This window comes from Hibiscus syriacus, unplaced genomic scaffold, assembly GCF_006381635.1.
Source record: "Hibiscus syriacus cultivar Baekdansim isolate YM2019G1 unplaced genomic scaffold, ASM638163v2 tig00000340_pilon, whole genome shotgun sequence".
Lineage (NCBI taxonomy): Eukaryota > Viridiplantae > Streptophyta > Magnoliopsida > Malvales > Malvaceae > Hibiscus > Hibiscus syriacus.
Window position 1 is genome coordinate 4,522,120 of NW_024061783.1, and position 21,003 is coordinate 4,543,122.

General features: G+C 34.1%; 1 pseudogene; it reads left to right on the forward strand.

Moving 5' to 3' along the window:
- Nucleotides 1-12,823: 12,823 nt before the first annotated feature.
- LOC120203459 lies at nucleotides 12,824-17,646 on the forward strand (annotated as a pseudogene).
- The last annotated feature ends 3,357 nt before the right edge of the window (nucleotides 17,647-21,003 follow it).

Below are 21,003 nucleotides of genomic sequence, written 5' to 3' on the forward strand. Positions count from 1 at the left end.
ATATATTCTAATAATCTTTTATTTATTTAACCAAACACTGTAATCTTACATTCTTGCTAAACTAACCAAACACAAAATACAACATTCTCAGTAATCATATTCTCTGATAATCTTACATTCCGTGAACCAAACGCATCTTAAGTATATCTTTATTGTTAGAAATGAAATAACTCAATAAATTTAAAATATTAAAGTAATTAAATAAAAAATAAATAGAATATTTATTTTTCTTATTATTTTATTAGTAATTGTACGTCGAATGTCTCTTTAAACCAACACGGTACATACCATGATTTGGATTTAAATTTAAGTTATTGTTTCAATTTTTTAAGTATTATTAATAATTTTTTAAAATAATTAATATCATTTTAAATTTATATTTATATAAGTATGATTTATACTATTAAACATAAACATAACATAAAAGAACTAAAATATAATTACACTTTGTTAATCGTTATAAGAGAAAAAAAATCACACTTTGTTGGTCAAATATATCAAGGGTTTTAGAATCTTTGTGATTACAATAATATGAGTTTAATATCTTAAGCACAAATACCCTTTTATAAAATCAGTTGAATGAATACATAAATACTTAATTATTTAATCAAATTAATTACAAATGAAACTAAATAAATTTGATAAATCAAAACCAATCAAGTTTAATTAAAATTTAAGGTAAATCATTATTGTACTCTCCTAGAAAAATAACTATAAGTGATATATAATAATGGAATAAAGGAAAAGGAAGCAGAAAAAGAAACAGTGTCATGTGTGTCTTCTCCGATTAAGTTCTCGGCGATTTTATCCAAAAATCACCCAAACAATCAATAATTACAAGTCAGGTATACTTGCTACAAATATTACCTATCTAGCACCTATATGACAAAGTGATAATAAAACGTGTTTTAGGATATGCGCCTTGCAGACGTGGACGGAAGGTTCGGATCATGAAGCGCGCCTTCCTGGAATTCTGTTAAATCTAATGCCACTGTGAAAAAACACATATTGTAATTCGCTCCTTCGCGAAGTTTTCTGACACGTAAGGGAGGCGCGGATTATGAAACGCACCTTCGATTATTTCTCCTTAATTATTTTCTATTCTATTATTACCACAGCTGCGTTAAATCTCGGACGACCATCACTCTTCCCTATAAATACCAAAATCCAAATATCAAATCACACCAAAATTACATTCACATTCTTTCTTCTATAAATTCATTATATTAATTAGATTTTGTTACAGTTTTTAGAATGTAAAATTATTTTTATTATATTATATTTATTTCATATTTAATTTATTTGACCAAATTTTATTATACTACTTATTTTTATTACTTTTTACGGTTGTAAAATGGAAGGCGATATCATATCTCGAGACATTTTACCGATACGGTAACAATATTTAATTGAGTTATTTAAATTATTGTGAATATTTTTAATTTTTTTAGTATTAGTTTATATTTTTAATTTGTATACTATTTATTTAATTAGGAGAATGATCGTATATTAGAAACAATTATTCATTTTTGCAGATATAAGACTTCCAATCTTTCAAACTATCAAAATGAGTCATATTTCAGCTATAGTTTACTATGATAGAGAAATTCGGGAAGATGAAACTAGCGTTATCTTCGTGTAAAATTATTCTGTCACCTTATCCTTCAAGAGAAACATCACTCTTGAGGAGCTAATCACTCAAATTTCAAGGAAGGTTCATATTGGAAGTACTATAAGATTGTCCTCACTTCAGTACTAGAAGATTGTCATCACTTCAGTACAGATTTCCAATTGCACTATTTCTGTTAACTTATGCACCGTTCGAACTCTCCAACGATGACGATGTTGTTATGATGTTGATGTTTAGAATCAAAAATTCAGACACTATAACACAAATGTATGTCATATTTGTTGAAGTGTTTGCGGTTCGTGGTATGTCATTATGCTCCCACTATGGGCTGGCTCAACAAGCTGATCAAGTTGACAACCCAACTCAAGTAATGTGTAATGATTTTAACTCGATAATGGAAAATCCACATCCTGGAACCATCCTATCAAGTTTAATGAGGAGAAATTCATCAGTAACTTGTTATGATCTCTACTGAGGTGGTTCCACGAATAATTCGTATGGCAACATCGCTTCTAGTTCTAGGGGAAGACATTCATTTGCCAATTTATTTAACCTTAATATGGAGATTCCCTCGACACAACAATTTATTCAATACCCATTTGACACGATGCCTTCAAGTTTCAGTGGGATATATTCAACTGCGAGCTATTTTGACCTCAATGTTGAGATGCTTACGACACAACACTCAACTTAAAACCAATATGACACGATGCCTTCAAGTTCAAGGGGAAGACATTCAACTGCCAGCTTGTTTGACCTAAATATCGACATCATAGAGGAACCCTCATCTCCACCAGAAGAACCTATTCGTGAACCAGGTATAGATGGTGCTGAGACTAGACTATTCATTGAGCTAGAATCACCGCAGTTCAACATGAACTCCGATGATGATGATGTGGATGACGTTCCCACGAATACGGTACACACCAAACCTTCAGCACACATGTATGAAGTTAACTATGATGCAATGTACGAGCAATAATTTATGGATATTTCTAATGTTGGTGACTACGGATTTAACTCATCAGTCAATGATAGTGAGTTATATATCAGAATAAAGTTTTCATCCGAAGAAGAAGCGATGATTGCAATTAAGAATTAAAACATCTGTAATTATGTTCACTCTAGAGTCGAGCGGTCTACCACCGAAAAGTATGTCTATCATTGTGTCAAACGTGATAACGGATGCAACTGGATGGTTGTTGTATCGAAGAGGAAGAGGAAAAACAACATATGAGAACTAACAATATACAACAGTCACCATACATGTTATGTTATAAGGATCATCCAAGACTATCCCAACTTGTCATCATGCCCATGGTCAAAGCAAGCTCCCATATAGTTATTACCGTGCTGATTTAAGCTATACAGTCTCAATATGGGTACACCGTCTCCTACATAAAAGCATGGAAGACAAAGCAGAATGCCATTAAAAAACTTCACGGCGAGTGTGATTCATCTTACAATGAACTACTAAGTTAGTTTAAGGTTGTTTTTTAGACTGAATATTGTGACAATAATCGACTTTGAAACTTACCATGAATACCACAATGATCGAGTGCTTCGCGATCGATGTCAATTATATCAGCTTTTTTGGACTTACCCACAGTGCATTAATGCTGTGAAATACTGCAAGCCCATGGTCCAAATTGATCGGACATTCTTGTATGGAAAATACAAACAAATTTTACTATTGATAGTTGTCTAATATGGTAATCGCAACGTTATTCTAATTGTTTTTTCCCTTGTTGAAGGTGAAGAAACATATTATTGGGCTTTTTTCCCTCGGAAACTTACGCTTACATGTTGTCACGAGGGAAAAATCTGCATCATTTCAGACAGCGAAACTGGGATCAAAGCAGTAATGGACTCTTTGGGTCCAATGTGGCAATCGCCCCATATCCAATATTTGTATTGTATCCGACATATTATCGCGAACTATCATTAAAAATTTAAGAAGAATGATGAACGCCAATTACTTGTGCGCATGGGTATGTCATAATGCCTCATTTCATTTCTCAATCATTTTCATTTTTTATAGGAACTTACAGTAAGTACTACATTTATTGAGTAGAATAAGGAGTCCATTCAAACTAAAAAATATATATATAATTCTTATCAAAATAATATTCTAGTTATATAACGATAATTAAAGGTAAATAATAAAATTTAAATACATACCTTTGTATCAGTCTTCTGATCAATGAGTAGCTGAATTTATTCCAATTTATCTGGTATATCACAGTGATTTTTCCTTGTACATATTCGATGTAAAAAAATTATTTCATTATATACTCAAAAAAATTATTTATATATGAACTCAATATTGAAATTACCTCATCAATAATGGGAAGACTAACGGGGTTATTCACAATCGAACATAAAATGGTATGCGATACCACGCCTACGATTGGAGAAGAATGAGACATTCGCCGATAGTATTTTTCTAATAATCAGTTTCCCGACACATTTCTCTATACATATATGCCAAAACTGCGGAGCTCCAACTGAGTTCACCAGCAACGTAAAAATCTTCGAGGTGACGCAACCACATACAATGAACTTAGTTGCGATATTTATCGGTCATCAAAATCCCTCAAATGAGTTGTAATATGCAAGCTTGGGGAAATATTTTAGCATGTTCCTCGGAACAATCTTCACTTAAATGTTGAAAATTTCTAGCCATGATAATGATATTCGACTACGTTTGAAATTAGGCGGGATACCTCCAAGATATTCCTCGCACAAGGAATGTCAGTTATCATCCGCCACACCAGAAATAACATCCCCATCTACCAGAAGCTCTAAATGTATGGAAGCATTCTCCAGCGTAATAGTGCACTCTCCACACGAAAGATGGAATTGTGTGTCTACTCCACCTATCAATCAATGTAGAAATAAGGTTGGATTCAATGTTACAGTGCCCTTCATATTTCACTATGTAACGGAATCCAGCTTCAGCTAAATACGGCCAGACATGACTCGGTATCTCTAATTTAGCGTTACGAATAAATGGATTTACGTCCATTCCTCTGATTAAATAAATAATATACAAATTAAAATATAAACTAATACTAAAAAAATAAATAAACATTAACAATAATTAAAATAACACAATTTAAAATTATTACCGTATCGACAAAATAACTCGAGATATGATTCCCATATAAACGCAACAACTTACCTTCCATTTTATAACTGCAAAAAAGTAATAAGAAAAATAGTAAATTAAATAATAATTAAATAATAATTAAATAATAAACTATTAAATGATTATCATATAATAAAAATTTTATAGCTTCTAAAAACGATAACAAAACTTACTTAAAGCTTGCTACAAGAATTGATAAGGAAGAGAATAAAAAAAAATTAGTGTGGTTTGAGTGTTGTATGAGAGGGTATTTATAGAAGGGAGGGGGAGGGAGGAAGGCGATTGAGCGATATTAAAGGGGGTAGGTGGTAATTTAATGGAAGGCGTGGACGTATCAAATTCTTCGCTAAGGCATGAATTACAATATGTGCTTTTCCACTACAACACCAGCTCGGACAGAACTCCAGGAAGACGTGCTTCATGATCTGCATCTTCCGTCCACGTCTACAAGGCGTGTATCATGAAATGCGTTTTATTATAATTTTATCAGAAAGGGTATTAAATCGATAATATTTGGAGAAATAATATATTAAAAATATTATTAATTGTTTGGTTGATTTTTTTGGTAAAAAGATTAGGGTAATCTATGTCAAATACCACTAATCCTTAAGTTCGGACTCGAAAATGCTATCGACGTTTCAATTTTGCCAATTTTAGCACGAACGTTTATGTTTCATTGCAATTTTGTTACTCCGTCGTTAATCCGTTAACGGGATGATGACATGGCATCTTTTTTCTGTGACGGCGATGATATGGCACCCTTATCAAAACGACGTCGTTTTGGCAGGACTGTTTTGATGCTCAAAAAAGTTCAAAACGACGTCGTTTTGTTGATGAAAAATATGTTTTTCATGAGATTCGAACCGTAGACCTTTAGAATCCAAATCTAAATACCCAACCACCAAGCTTAAGAACTTGGTATAACCTTAAGGGTATTTAGATTTGAATTCTAAAAGTCTACGGTTCAAATCTCATGAAAAATATATTTTTCATAAACAAAACGACGTCGTTTTGAGCTTTTTGAGCATCAAAACGGTCATGCTAAAACGACGTTGTTTTGATGAGGGTACCATGTCATCGCCGTCATGGAAAAAAGATGTCATCGTCCCGTTAACGGATTAACGGCGAAGTGACAAAATTGTAATGAAACATAAACGTCCGTGCTAAAATTGACAAAATTAAAACATCGATAGTATTTTTGAGTCCGAACTTAAAGATGAGTAGCATAAATTACCCTAATGATTAAGTGCTTGAGTAGACTTGGCAGAAGAATACAATTTGCCTTATTTATCGACCCTTGGATTTCTGTGACTCTAAAATATCAATGGGTGTGAATGATTATTGGTGGGCCTTGAGCAAATAAAATAAGACAAAAAAGCTGGTGAAGTGAGCAGATAAAGAAATTAGTGGGATGACATCAAGCACTGAACTGGTCTTACAAGCAACCCACCCACCAATATTTTCTCTCATTATTAATTAACTCTTAATATTTTATTTGAGAAAGATCATTCAGTTCAGTTGGTAAAGTACAAGGTTTTAAATTTTGAGATCGTAGGATCGAGTCTCATAGATAGTATTTTATAATTCGAATGTCTCCCCCTTACCCCATTACATATGAGAACAAGGGACAATCATTTCTTTTCTTAATATTTTATTCGCTAAAAGCAATAGAAATATTAGAAGTACACAAGACCACCCAAAAGTAATTTTTTGAACAAAAATAATAAATTAATTAATATTCCTACAAAGAGCAAGAAAATAACAGAAGACAACAAGAGAATTTATGAAAGGAAGTTTTTCTAATATTATTGTCTTTGAACTGCCTTGGATTTGATTAAATGAGTGGAAATGCCTGTGTTAAGCTGAACAACGACTACAACGACCGATAAAGGTAATCATTAGACAATAGAGCAACAATGAAAACATTTTTATGGTATCAATTCTTAGGTTACCTATCCTTATAGACCTTGCTTAAAAATATATATGAGAAAACTTTAATGTGTTTTGATGATAAAATCATTTTTACTTATTTAAGTTCATTACAAGCAATGATATATATTTTAAAGAATTTCAATAGTTCAAAATAAATATTTAAATATCCTGTAATTATTAATGTTTAAATCATAGACATTTAAATATAATAATAATCTTTTTAATAATCGAAATCACTTTATGTGTGCTAATGACAACACTGCTTCCGAAAATCATTAGAGTTAACCCATGATTTTCTCGTACAAAAATATGATTTCGAGTAAAAATCGTTGTATAGTTCTAATTACTTTTAAATACGTTTCATATAATCTGACAACTTCCATCGTGTATGTATAAATGTTTTAATTCAAAAAATAATTTTCACAATGAGCAAAATTTTCTTACTTTATGATTAAAATAAAATTGTCATAGTTTAATATTTACATTTGATATTTTAATTATTTTTGTTAATAGGAGTAAATATATAGGGTAACATGTAGGTTTATAGGTCATGATGAGCGCATTTTGATTTGTAGCATGAAAGCAAGCACCTAAGCATGAATGATATGAAAAGTTATACATTGTGACACCTTATTAAAGTAAGACGTTATCAGTTTTGTTATTGTTTAAATAATAAAATTAGTAAAAATTATCTAAAATATTATTATTTTTATCTAAAACATCAATTTTTTAATATATCTGATAAAAATGCCCAACAATAATAAAATCGGTAGCGTTTTACCAAATCCGGTAAAACGTCAAATAATAATAAAATTGGTAACGCCTTATAATATTTCCAATCATTTTTTACCGATTTTATTATTAAATAATAACAAAATCGGTAACATTTTTTTAACCGTATATTAAAATTTCCGCACGTGAACATTTCCATCAATGATATAGGCAATAGAATGTGAAGGGCATGAACACAATGGAGACAAGTTACAAGTGTTTTGGTTTCCCCAAGTAAATTAAAATTACCTACATTTTGGGAATTAGAGTTTTGAGGGTTATGGGCTCAACGCTATGCGTATGGTTAAAACTTTTGGGAAACATTTAGCTTATAACTATTATTGTTCACCCTACTTAATTCGAGATGTCTAAGAAAAAGCAGTCTAATATAAAATTAAAGAAATGCATTACTGAAAATTTTAATATTTTTTTATATTTTTAGTAGAGCGTTACTTAAAATATTATTTTTCTACTGAAAATATTAATATCAAAAATATTTATTTTAGATATCGAAATTAATATTTTCGATATAAAAAAATATTTTAAATAACACTCTATTAAAAATATTAACATTTTAGATAACATATTTATTTAACATAATATTAAAGTGTCATATTACCCATGTTCATCATGTTTTTACTCAAAATGCTACCGAAAAATCAATAGTTTTTTGTAAGGGTAAGAATATATACTTATGATAAAACATTATTATTAGCTTTGAGGAATTGTTTTGGGAAGAAGGAATCACAGTGTCGGGGCAACTGTAGAAAATGACTTGTCCTATGCAATTGTCATACAATTCTTTTTACTGTCAGAATCCCACAAGATTGCAACAATTCATTCCGGTCATTTCTTGGTCGCCGTTTGATCTTGCATCTGCACATGCTACTACATTATTTATTTTAATAAATTTCTTTACAGTTACATGATCATATCTTATGTTGTTATGTGTAGAGATGATAACATAATAAATTTTTATATGTCCTAATTTCGATTCAACATAGTGAAAGAATAATTCAAGCTCAATTATAAATTTTTTGATCTAACTTACCCGAACACAATTTTCAAAAAATTAATTATATCATGTTAGATTGAATTAAAATCGGATATTTTATCACCACTAATATGTGAGTGTAAAACAAATTGAACAAACTGAGTTGTGAAGTTCACCTTTAATCAAATTTTACTTGTAGAACTAAATTGATTAAAGATAAAATTAATTGAAGATATATATCTTAGATCTTTACAAATAGATTATTTATATTTTTATAATTATACGGTATATAAAAAATTTAAACACGAACAAAAATATTTTATTTTATTTTGTTACAGAATAATTGTATTCAGTAAATTTTTTATTTATTAATATTTTGAAATCACAAATTAAGTATAATTTAACATTAAAGCTTTTTAATATAAACAAAAGTGAAAACAATTTAAATAAAAAGAACAAGTGCCATAATTTTAGATAAAGGGACATAATTAAGGGTATCAAAAAGAGGTAGAGAATTTCTATTTGATTTTATTTAGTAACAAAGTAGTGCTCAAATTGGACCGCTGGGAAGCAATGAATTTGAAAAAATGTCTAAGGGATGATAGCCTAATCTATGAAAAATATCTTCGAAATTGCATCAGGTCTTAGTCTTAATCTAAGCAAGACGAAGCTGTATAGGATGATTGTGGATGCTAATTGTTCTACATAGTGGGCGAAAGCGATTAAGTGTAGGTGGGAAAACCTACTTATTAAATACCTCGATTTTTCCTTGGTCAAACGCGAAATTCTCCAGAGTTTTGGAATCCCATTGTGGAGAAATTCTATCAGATTCTCCAGAGTTTTGGATTATGGTAACTAGGAGATGGTGATTCTATCGGCTTCTGGAACGATCATTAGATAGAGATTCCCTCCTTAAGGTGGCTTTCCCAAGGATATATGGTTTAGCTATCAGAAAGACAGGGAAAGTAACCGAGTTCGGAGCTAAAATCAATGGAAGGTGGGAGTGGAATATGGAGATCAGGCGCGCTCTATATACTTGAAAATAATCTAGTTGCGATGTTTTTCTTACCTTACTAGTCAAAACGGCTTAAGGCAGGATATAAGTGAATTGTCTCCAATGGGCAGGATCTCCAAATAGCATCTATAGTTTGGGTATATATTGCTCTAAGGTTGTATTTGTTGAGGCCAAGCGTGAATCCTTTTGGAAGCTAGTGTGGACTAACCTTGCCTCACTGAAAGTTGAGATACTCATTTGGAGGGTTATTCTCCAAAGATTGTCGGTTCTTGTGGAACTCGAAAAAAGAAGTGTCGTAAACTTGGGTTATTGTCTTTGTGTACTGTGACTAAAGGATCGTGAATCAATCACACACCTTTTTTGCTAATGTAAAGTACGTGGAGAGTTTGGAAAAGGTGGTTCTCAAGATGAAATTTCAATTTTGTGTGTCTTGGCGATGTTAGATCATTGATTTCTATCTGGATTGATTTTCCGATCACTAAAACGTGTAAGCAAATGTGACTTATTGCGTGTTATTCTTGTTTGTATTTGTTGTGTGCTGAGTGGAGTGCTTATGAAATATATCTTGCGAATGGAATGAATGCCAAACTACGAGGGAGTGAGCTGGGGTTTGAAACAATATGGTTTCACATTTGGAATTCTCAAAAGAATATGATTGAATGATTGACGGTGAAGTCTAATGAGTACTGATTATGCCCAAAGACAGGTGTGGATCGATTTGACCGTGCTTTACGTTTCTTTTTTACACCAATTGGTGGTCTGTGTTTGGGGTTTTCTAGTATTTACTGACTCGTGACCTCTGTACTCTCCTATTTATGTGTTATTGTTGGAGTTACTGGTTGAAGCATATCCCAGACCCTGGCTGGTGCAGGCGTCGTTCTATGGCGTTTGTGTTTCTCTTGGGCAGTAGGATATGATGTCGTCTTGGGGATGATTCTTATGTTTAATTTTACTCATTTTTTTTCTTATTTATCTAGTGCTGGAATACGAGTTGTTTGGGATGATTTGTGCTATGTTCATAGTGTGGATAGGTCGAATAAACGTTGTTGAAATTTTATGAGTTCAGATTGGGGCACTGAAGTAGGGATAATTTTGATCATGTTATCTGATTCTGTTCGTCTTTGGTCTAGGGGTACAAGGTAGGAGTTCGTCAAAAATTTCTTAGATGGAGAAGATCTATCCAATACATATTTTGTGTCTTTGCTGGCTGGTGCAGGCGTCGTTCTGTAGCGTTGGTTTTTCTGACGGATTTTTTACTTATTCATGATTATATTCAAATATTCTTGTTGAATATGATGCGTTCGGATTATCCTGGGATGATGGTCTAAATGTCTGGTGTGTCTCTTTGAACTCGGCCCAATGTTGATTTTGGTTGCCTACTTTCTAGGGTATATACTGTGTTTTCAGTCCGGGCATTGCCCGAAGATCTTGAAGGCCAGTGCGTATTAGTTTTCTTATGTAGAAATCTGACTTTATATAGTGTTTAGTATTGTAGCTCTCCCAATGCTCTTTGGTCGATTGTATCAGAGCTTGTTGATTCATTTCTATGGTGCTGCTACTGTTGTGAAGTTGTGTTCTTTGATAATTATGGCTTTGAGGAGTTTTATTCCTCAATGATGCCTCTCACTCGTTGTTGCTATATAGAGGTGCTTATGGTTGTGGTCAGCTTAGCATTATGTGGTATGGGGTCCATGATCGCTTGATGTTACATGAAGCTTGAATCCTCATTGTTGCCTCTCGTTCGTTGAGGTTGAACCGATCGAGGTGTTCTTGGGTGGGGACTTCTTAGTCTGTATGGTGATGTTCTTCGTCTATTGTCTGAGGGAAATTTTTCGTCATGTTAATGAGGTGAGGTACTCATAATCAGTTTCTTATGTTGTAGTGGTTGGGCACCGTGAGTTTTCGATTGCCCATATGTGGTGTGCTATGGTCTTGTTATTTACAATAATCTTGCTTTGGCTGAGGTGATGTATGTCTTAGGCTATTGCCCTTGTGATCCCTTACGCACCTATTTTATAGGAATTTTCATGGGTCACTCTTTTCGTCCATTTAGAGTTGAGGAGTTTTTAAACGAGACTTATGTTTTGCTCAGTCTTGTATGTGCGTAATATAATATCAAACAAAACCCCCCTTTAAAAGAAAGGATAAGAAACAATGGAGAAAGAGAATAATCAAAAATATTATAAAAATTAACATTTTTATAATATTTTCGATTGCACTAATTTACTGTCATTTCTTAACTTTAAATTAGGTTGTTGTATAATATAACTTTTCATGAATATGATTTTGGCGTCTGTTCTTGAATATGTTAATACGATAGATTCATCATTGAATGACTTTGAATTGAAAAGTTATTCGTGATCCATTCTTACAGGATGAAAAATTTTGTGACAGGCTGATCAGAAGTCTTTTTTAATCGTATATTTAAGTATAATTATTTAAATTTAGATCTTATAGATTTAAATAATATATTTTTATAAATATAATTATTTAAATATAACTTTTACAAAAATAATAATTTTTTTTCTATTTCAATGGTTTCACAAAATAATTTAAAATATTAACATAAGTTCTTAAAGTATTTTTAAAATTTTAAAAAATAAATAAAAAAGAAAAAAATTAAATAACATATCCAGAAGTTCAGAAGCCGACAAAACTAAACTTCATTCAGGCATCAGTGGCATCCCCGTAATTCTATTCCTAAACTCCCTCAGCTCATATGTCTAAAAATCAACTGTGGCGCACTATAGAAGAAGAGAAGAGAAAATTAGAAAAAAGGAAGTGAGAAACCTGCAAAAAAGAAAAAAACTGAGAAAACAAAAGCTCGTCAATTTTCAACTCACAATAGTATCCCAAAATCCCCCAAATCACTCCCAACTTATTCTTTCTCTCTGTCTGCATTTTTGTGTGTGTGTGTGTGTGTGTATTTGCTCCCCTTGTTGTGTCTTTAGTTGAAAAAAAATGGAGCAAACTTTGGCAATCTTCAAACTTGAAGCTTGTGGTATCATCTAGGAGAAAAACGTTTCTGTTGTTTGACTTGGTTTAGTAATCTTTGTTAAAAGTTAACAAAAGTGTTGATGGGGAGAGGTTGCAGGAGGATGATAGCAGGAAATTTGGATCCAGATAGAAAAAGAAGCGGTGGGTTGAGAACAAAGCAGGCTGGTAGAGGTTCTTGTAGAGGAAGTTAGCTTTAGTTGCTCTTTTTTCTTTTCATGTTTCTTGAATGTGGGATGTTATAAAAATTGCACCTTGAGTCGTTCTTTGTTGGTTGCTTTGCCTCGATATTAAGTGTATGATCTTTGAGAAGAAGAAGAAGAAAGGAGAAGTGCTATGGGTGGTTTGTTGAAAGAAGCTTTGAAGTCACTTTGTGGGGTGAATCAATGGTCTTATGCTGTTTTTTGGAAGATCGGCTGCCAGAATACTATGTAAGCTTCTTCTTTTTTTTCCTTGGGGTTGTTTGGTTGTGGAGAAACTTAAGGAAAAAAGAAGAAAAAATTTAGTGCTTTTTCCTTACTGTTCTTGTTTTTGCTTTGGTCGGGTTACTCAAGTGAAGTTTTACTCAATCTGAGTTATGCTTGTATCTTCATTTGGCTTAGCTAATAAAGTAGAAACAAAATACGTTCCCCCCTTTTGGGGGGTCTAGATTACATTTTTAGAATATATATCTCCTAAAACTGAATCTATAGTCCCCCCTCCTACATGTTGGGGTTAAAAAAAAATGAAATTTTGAATGATTTTCTTGGCAACCAAACAGAAGAGTAGATCCACCATAGCTGAAAGCATTTCTTGCATAGTACTATTTCTGAAGTCTTGAGGTGCAAAACTTGTTTTACATGTCAAAGTTTGATTATTTACTGTTATCTTGTAATTATTCTTTTTTTTACATTGATTCTTATCTGATGCTGCTTTTTTCTTTTCTGCTTTTGGCACTTTGTGTTTTGGATTATTCTGTTTTGTCGTAAAGAATCATAGTGAAAAGTGGATGTGTAAATAAGTTTGACAAGAAACCTTCTTTGTATTGGACCAATTTTCACTGCTGAAATCCATTAATCCAGCAAATTGTTCCCCTTTGTTTGATAGATTAGAATCTGCTATGAGTTGCTTTTGTCTTGGTCTGTTTGGAAGCTGGAGAAAATATAAAGAGAAGAAACAATTTTAGAAACTTGGAGAATTCAATTTTTTGTTATATTTTCTAAATTTATTGCCCCCAATAGGATGAGATTTCTTGGAGTTTGATGGCATCATATGCATTTATTTTCACTCGTCCTCTCTCTCGATTGATGACTAAACTTTTGGCATCATTTTCCCATGTATCTCTTCGAAGAGTAAAATAATTTTTGCCCTCATAAAAGAAGAAACATGTTTCTTCTTCCTGGGTTTTAACATGTTTTAACTGCATGTTTTACGCCTTTCAGGTTACTAATTTGGGAGGAATGTCACATTGAACCTGCCCCGTCTTTGGTCCCTCCATGCATTGCCAGACTTCAGAACCCTGAGCAGGAGGGATGCTGGGGATCCGAAACGTCCCCTCGATTCGAGATTCGAACATGGGACGACAAAGTCCATTTGCTGATGAACAAAATGATGATCAATAATCGCATTGTTATAGTTGGGCAAGGGTAGGCTTTTCTCCGCTTTCCAGTTTTCCACTTGCAGATTATTCATGTGTTCTTGTGAAAAACTGCCTTCTTTTCTTTACAGGTTAGTTGGGCGAGCGGCGTTTACTGGTAATCATCAGTGGATTCTTGCAAATAATTACATTACAGATGCCCACCCCCCAGAGGTATATTACTAATTGTAACTTCTGGGTGTCGAGGTAGTGTTGTGTAACGAAACATAGCATGACAATTTTTTGTGTGGATGCTTCTAGGTTCTAAATGAGGTGCATCTCCAATTTTCAGCTGGCATGCAGGTTTGATAATTTCTTAAACTGTATCTCATTATTTATTTTCTTTTTATCCCTCTGCTTCATTATTTGACTTCTATCTGTTGAAGACTGTTGCGATTATTCCTGTTCATCCTCACGGAGTTCTTCAGCTTGGTTCTTCCACGACTGTAAGCAACTTGACTGTGCATGCTTGATTTTATAGCCATATTAGTGGCCTTGAAGCTTAAGTGTTCACCTGTTCTTCCTTATTCAGATTATGGAGAACATGGGATTTGTGAATGATGCGAAGAGTTTAATTTTCGGTTTGGGATGCATTCCTGGAGCTCTTCTCTCTAACAGCTATGGAGCAAATGAATGCATTGAGAAAACTAGGATACCCATTTCCTTTGAAAATTCCATTGCAATGGATTCAGCTGGAATATGTAGGCCTACAAATTCCATGGCTTCAGTTTCCGATGGCTGCAACCAACAAAGCAATTCATCTCAGGCTTCCGTGGTTATTGACCGATCATCTTCCCTGATCAGTCCAGAGACGAAGCCAAACGGATATTGTAGAAGTAAAATGGAATCTGGAGTTGTTGGTGCCGAAGTAATTCACTCTAACTCAGCTTTGTGGCAGAATCCTCAAGTTTCTTTTAGCAACCCACGGTCTGGGTTCAATTGTCAGCCAATGATCGGTCAACCAATTGCCAGTCACAGCAGCATAAAGTCAATGGATCAACAAGTTTTATCATGTTCTACAAAATCATGTTATCAACAGCATTACTGCACCAAATGGTCAAATGAAATCAGAATCAATCCCTGGTTTTGTTCCAAAATTGCAAAAACAAGTTTTTACTTCCTCTTGCATGCAATTGGCAGGGAACGGGATTCAGCAAGTTGGTTCGTCTAGGGTGGAGGTTCCTTTATCCATGCTGACTGATCAGTTAATAACTACTTGTATGCTTTCGGGACTTCCTAATCAGGGACATGAGTCTGAGAATTTCATGTGTATTCCGAAGAAAGAAAGTACGGATAATGATTTGCTTGAAGCACTTAGTATCCCATTGCCCCACGCTGATGACAGCATGCCTTTTGTTGAGCAACTTCCTAGTTCTTTTCATGACTGCCTGAAGCATGAAAGTGAACATTCGAGTACTAAATCCTTGAATGTTAACTACGGTGATGCATGCGTCCAGCCTCCATCAGGGTATGGCTTGTTTGATGTATTGGGGGCAGATTTGAAGAGTAAATTACTCGGTGAGAAATGGAATAGTGTTCTTGCCGAGGGTCAAGATTTGAAGATACAAAATGTGGGCAAGGATACTTCAATATTCAGGGATATGCCCAATGTGTTCCCTGATCATTGTTCTGCTAGTGAAGGTATTTCCAACCGGGGAATTTATTCTCGGATGGGTAAAGATCATCTTTTGGATGCTGTTGTTTCTAGTGCCCATTCTGCCGGGAAGCTGATATCAGATGATAATTTGTCCTGCAGGACAACATTGACAAAGTTCAGCAACTCATCTGTTCCTAGTAGTTCTGGTACCTTCAGCCAGGCTAATATTTCCAATCAAGTTCGTGGGGAGTTACTAGGTGGCCTTCCTAAGTCTCTGTTGAAGGGAGGAACTCTTCCATCCATTTCTTATCGATCTGGCTGTAGCAAAGATGATGCTGGAACTTGCTCTCAGACTACTTCAATGTATGGGTCTCAAATCAGTTCATGGGTTGAGCAGAGTCATAATTCAAGGCGAAATACCAGTGTCTCAACTGCAAACTCAAAAAGGAACAATGAAACAACCAAACCAAATCGCAAAAGACTAAAACCTGGAGAGAACCCTCGTCCCAGGCCAAAAGATCGCCAGATGATCCAGGATCGAGTAAAAGAGTTGAGAGAAATTGTACCAAATGGAGCAAAAGTAATTCATCTTTTTTAACTTGACATGCCTAAATTCTTTGCAATGCTTTTATTGTAATGAATAGTCGTTAATGTCCATCCATTAATGTGATTAACAGTGTAGCATAGATGCTCTTCTCGAAAAGACCATCAAGCATATGCTTTTCCTACAAAGTGTAGCAAGGCATGCAGACAAGTTAAAACAAACGGGAGAGTCCAAGGTATGGTGATTATTTTATGCTTGTAGAACCCAACCTTTGATTATTTATCAACTGGTTGTCGTGTCATTACTTCTTGGATGTGTAAGAAGCAATGTTTTTTACATGCGTACTATATTCTCTGACGTCTTTAGTTCTAAGATGTTGCTGTTGTTTGAGTTTGCAGATAAAGGAAAACTTTGAGGGAGGTGCGACATGGGCATTTGAGTTCGGGTCGCAATCTATGTTGTGCCCTATTGTGGTTGAGGATCTCAATCGACCTCGTCAGATGCATGTAGAGGTGGGAATCTTTCATGTGAAGTTGCCTTAAAGATCAATTTATCTTGTTCCATCTGTGTGACTGCATTTTGTTTTTGTCCCATGACAGATGCTTTGTGAAGAACGGGGTTTCTTCCTTGAAATAGCCGACTTTATCAGAGGGTTGGGATTGACCATCTTGAAAGGAGTTATGGAAACTAGGAACGACAAGATCTGGGCACATTTCACCGTGGAGGTGAGATCTTATGAATATCCAATTCCAATAAATTTTTGTTCCGGTCATCTATAGATCTGCCATTGAAAAAGCAATGTGATGTCAACAAGCCTAATATTTTTTTTTCCATTTCATATGACAATAGACTAGTAATAGGAGATGATATTTGATTAATGTTATGCAGTCCAATCACAATAGACTAGTAATAGACTATTTCTTTGAATTGTTGTTTAACTCGAGTTCCTGTACAGGCAAACAGGGATGTTACGAGGATGGAGATATTCATGTCACTTGTTCGTCTTCTTGAGCAAACTGCGAAGGGCGGCGGCACATCATCTGCCAATGCTTTCGATGGCAACAACATGGTGGTTCAACACACTTTTCCTGAAGCTGCATCTATCCCTGCAACTGATAGGGCCACTAGTTTACAGTGAACCACCTTGCAGCCCGGTATTCCGGTTTATAAACATGATAAGAGCAGGCCGCCCTACCCTTTGCTTGCCATGACTAACATACAGTCTGTAGATCCAGGTGGTTCGGACACCTTGACTAATGTATTTTGTTTCCCACGACTGACCTCGTTTTCAAGAGGAGGGAACTTGTTTAGGTAATGAAAGCTTGTCGAACAACTTTTCAATGGCCTGTATTTGGATTTTTGATGAATAAACCTGGTAGGCATAGTATGGGATTTCTAATGTATAGAGGAATGAAGGGTATGGGATTGATTGTTGTGCTAGATTTCCTCATGTGGTGCTTGTTTTTAGTTATTTTGTCGTGTAATGTATGATCATATTGTGTTGGATGGAACTGCATTTTGTTTGTTTTGCTACTCTGCATCCGCCGAGGGATGTTTTGTTTTCAAATGTTTACAAGAATGATTGTGAAATGGATCAAGCTTTGCCCATATCTATTTTTTTACTAAGCAGAAATGTTTTCATTTTCAAATTAAATGTTAAGATCCGAATTTACATATTATTAATCACTCGATAAATTAATGATTTTTTTAATTATTATTTTTAATTTATAAGTCTTTGAGTTCTCATTTGATTATGTGACTTCACGGTCTTCAAGATATTATCCGACACATTGCTACGAACTATCATGGAAGGTTCAAGAAGAATGATGAGTGCCAATTATTTATGCGCGTGGGTATGTGAAATTGTTATTATTTTTTTCAATCATTTTCATTTTTTATAGAAATAAAGTTAGGAAGTTTTACATTTTATGCTCAGGTTACGAACTACTACATCAAACATTTGAATCCATGCTTCATGATTTGCGGGCGAAGAACGAGGAAGGATATGATTACATCAACCTCATCAATAAAGAAATGTGGACAAATGCATATGATGGTAGATATAGATATGGACACATGACGACCAATTTGGCTAAGACAATCAATTTGACCTTAAAGGGGGCACATCATTTACCTGGAACGGCTTTGGTAAAAACGACATATTTTCGTTTGGGAGCGCTTTTTGCGAAGCTCGGGGGACAAGCTCAAACATGGATGCAAACCGGTCATGTCTATCACCCTAGATTGTTACAGATCTACAAAAAAGAATTTATGCATCAAATGGAATGTCTATAACAAGCTTCTCTAGAACGCATGAATTGTTTCGTGTCACAAAGATGTCGAAACCTCTTCAAGGGATTGAAGCTAACTCGTTAAGAGTAAATCTACGGGACAGATGGTGCGATTGTGGTTTTTTTCAAGCTCTGAAGTATTCATGCTATCATGTAATAGCAACTTGCTCGCATACCGGTAAAGATTATAACCGTTTTGTGGATCTCGTATACCTACTATCGGAAGTGTTTAAGGTATAAGAATTTGAGTTCCCTCATAGGTAATGAGAAAGACCCTAATGAGGTTCAGAATTGGGTTTCGATTGTACCAGATCCGACTTTATTGAGGGACCGTGGTCGTCCAAAATCCACTTGAATTTATTATGATATGGATATTCGATAAACATCTAGACAAAACAAAAGATGTAGGCATTGTAGAAACCCAAGACATAGTAAAAACATGTTCACTTCTTTTGTCATCAAGTAATCGTTGACGAGAAACTGATGTAGTTATTGTTTATCAAATAATAGTTATTGTAATTTAATTCACATTTACTTTAAGTTAATGCAATTTGATAAACATTGATTAATTAAACAAGAAAACAATACAAGAAAACAATAAAGAATAACCATTCAAAGTCAAATTATCCATTTTTATTAAGAAAAATGAGATTTGTTTTGACAAAGCTCTGGTTTATATGACACATTTTTATTGGTACAACGGGATTCTACGTTGGCGTTATATGTGATTAAAATAAAACAGAAAATAGGTGAGAAACTTTAAAAAATTATACGAGTTTTACTCTAAAAAGACATGACACGTAATATGTATTAAAACACGTATTTGTTCACGTATAAGCACGAGTCAATCGAACAATGATAACAACAATTTGTTGTTTTTGAATTATCGAAGACAATTATTAAATTTTATCAAACTAATATCAATTCGATATTTCAATATAATTTTAAATACAAAAAACTTTTAAAATACAATTGTTTTTGATACATATATTTACTATTATTATTATAAAACGATTAAAAAATACTAAATAATCATCACCATTCGCTTGAATTAAGTAATAAAAAATTAATAAAATAAATTAAGTATTAAATGGTAAATAATAAAAAAATTACAATTATTTGTCTAACAAACAATTAAATACAAATATAATAAAATATTTGAATCTATCGATGTCTGCGTCTTAAATGTGTTCCGCAGGGCGGTGACTGTTTGTCTCGAGGAAGATTTCTTCGTATAACTTGTTCTAACTCCTCACAGTCATTATCATCATTGTTGTCGTCGTCGTCATCAGGAGCAGATACATTTTGTTGATGAGGAACTGATGACGATGTAGTACCTCCATAGAATAAGGACCTTAGAGGTGTATGACTGACTATCTCACCGCTCATAGAAAACTGAGAAAACACAGACATCGATGAGTGAGAAAACTGTATAGGAGGTGTCTGTGCGGCTACTATCGGTGGTGAGGCTGGACCCGCCAAATAATCAGCATATGAACCATAAGTTGGATTTATAAACATAGAACCATAATATCCTCCAAGAGGGATCATATAACTTTGTGGTTGTGGCAGCATTTGGTATGGGAACGACGGTGCTTGCATCTAATATGGCTGCGAACCCATATGAACTGGCTGCGGGGTGTACATCGCTACAGACGATGGCTGCTGTGAAGGTTCCGGTGTTGCAGTTGATGACGAATCGGAAGCACCTGCTCTCCGTCCACGAGTCGGGGGACGATGGGGTTGTGATGGAGCACATCTCTATCGACATCGATGAATGCTCCGTCCTCGTGCATCCTCTGAAAGAAGGAACGATTTCCCGTTACTGTTGAACCACTCGTAATAACCATCTGCAACCGTCAAATGGTCAACATAAATGAGTTCTCCATTAGGAATGCTCCAACGTCGATCCTACCATATTATGACCCACTCATAATACTTCAGCAGCCAATCTACATCTTTTTTTACCGCGTCGATCGGTGTTATACAAATCGTCGAGATTTTGAGATACTTCCGAAATTGATTGTACAAAACCAAATTGTCGGAGCACATGATCAGCGGGGTGCCACTCAACAATCGTATAACAGATCAGAGGGACCACTGTCATCCAAACATCTAATGGACCCCTTCACTCATGTGGGATACAAATCCTCATATCATCGTTACAATAAGGAGTTCATTCAAACTAAAACAAATATATATATAATTCTAATTATCCAAAAAAAAAATATATATATATATATAATTCTTATCAAAATAATAATCTAATTATATAACGATAATACAAAATAGATTTTCAAACATTTAAATACATACATCTGTGTCATCCTTCTGATAAATTAGTAACCTCATTAATTCTAATTCATCAGGTAGATCCCGATGATTTTTATTGTCAATAGACCACCTATTCAAGGAAATAATTTTTATTATATATTAGATAAAATGATTAATATACGAAATCAATATTGT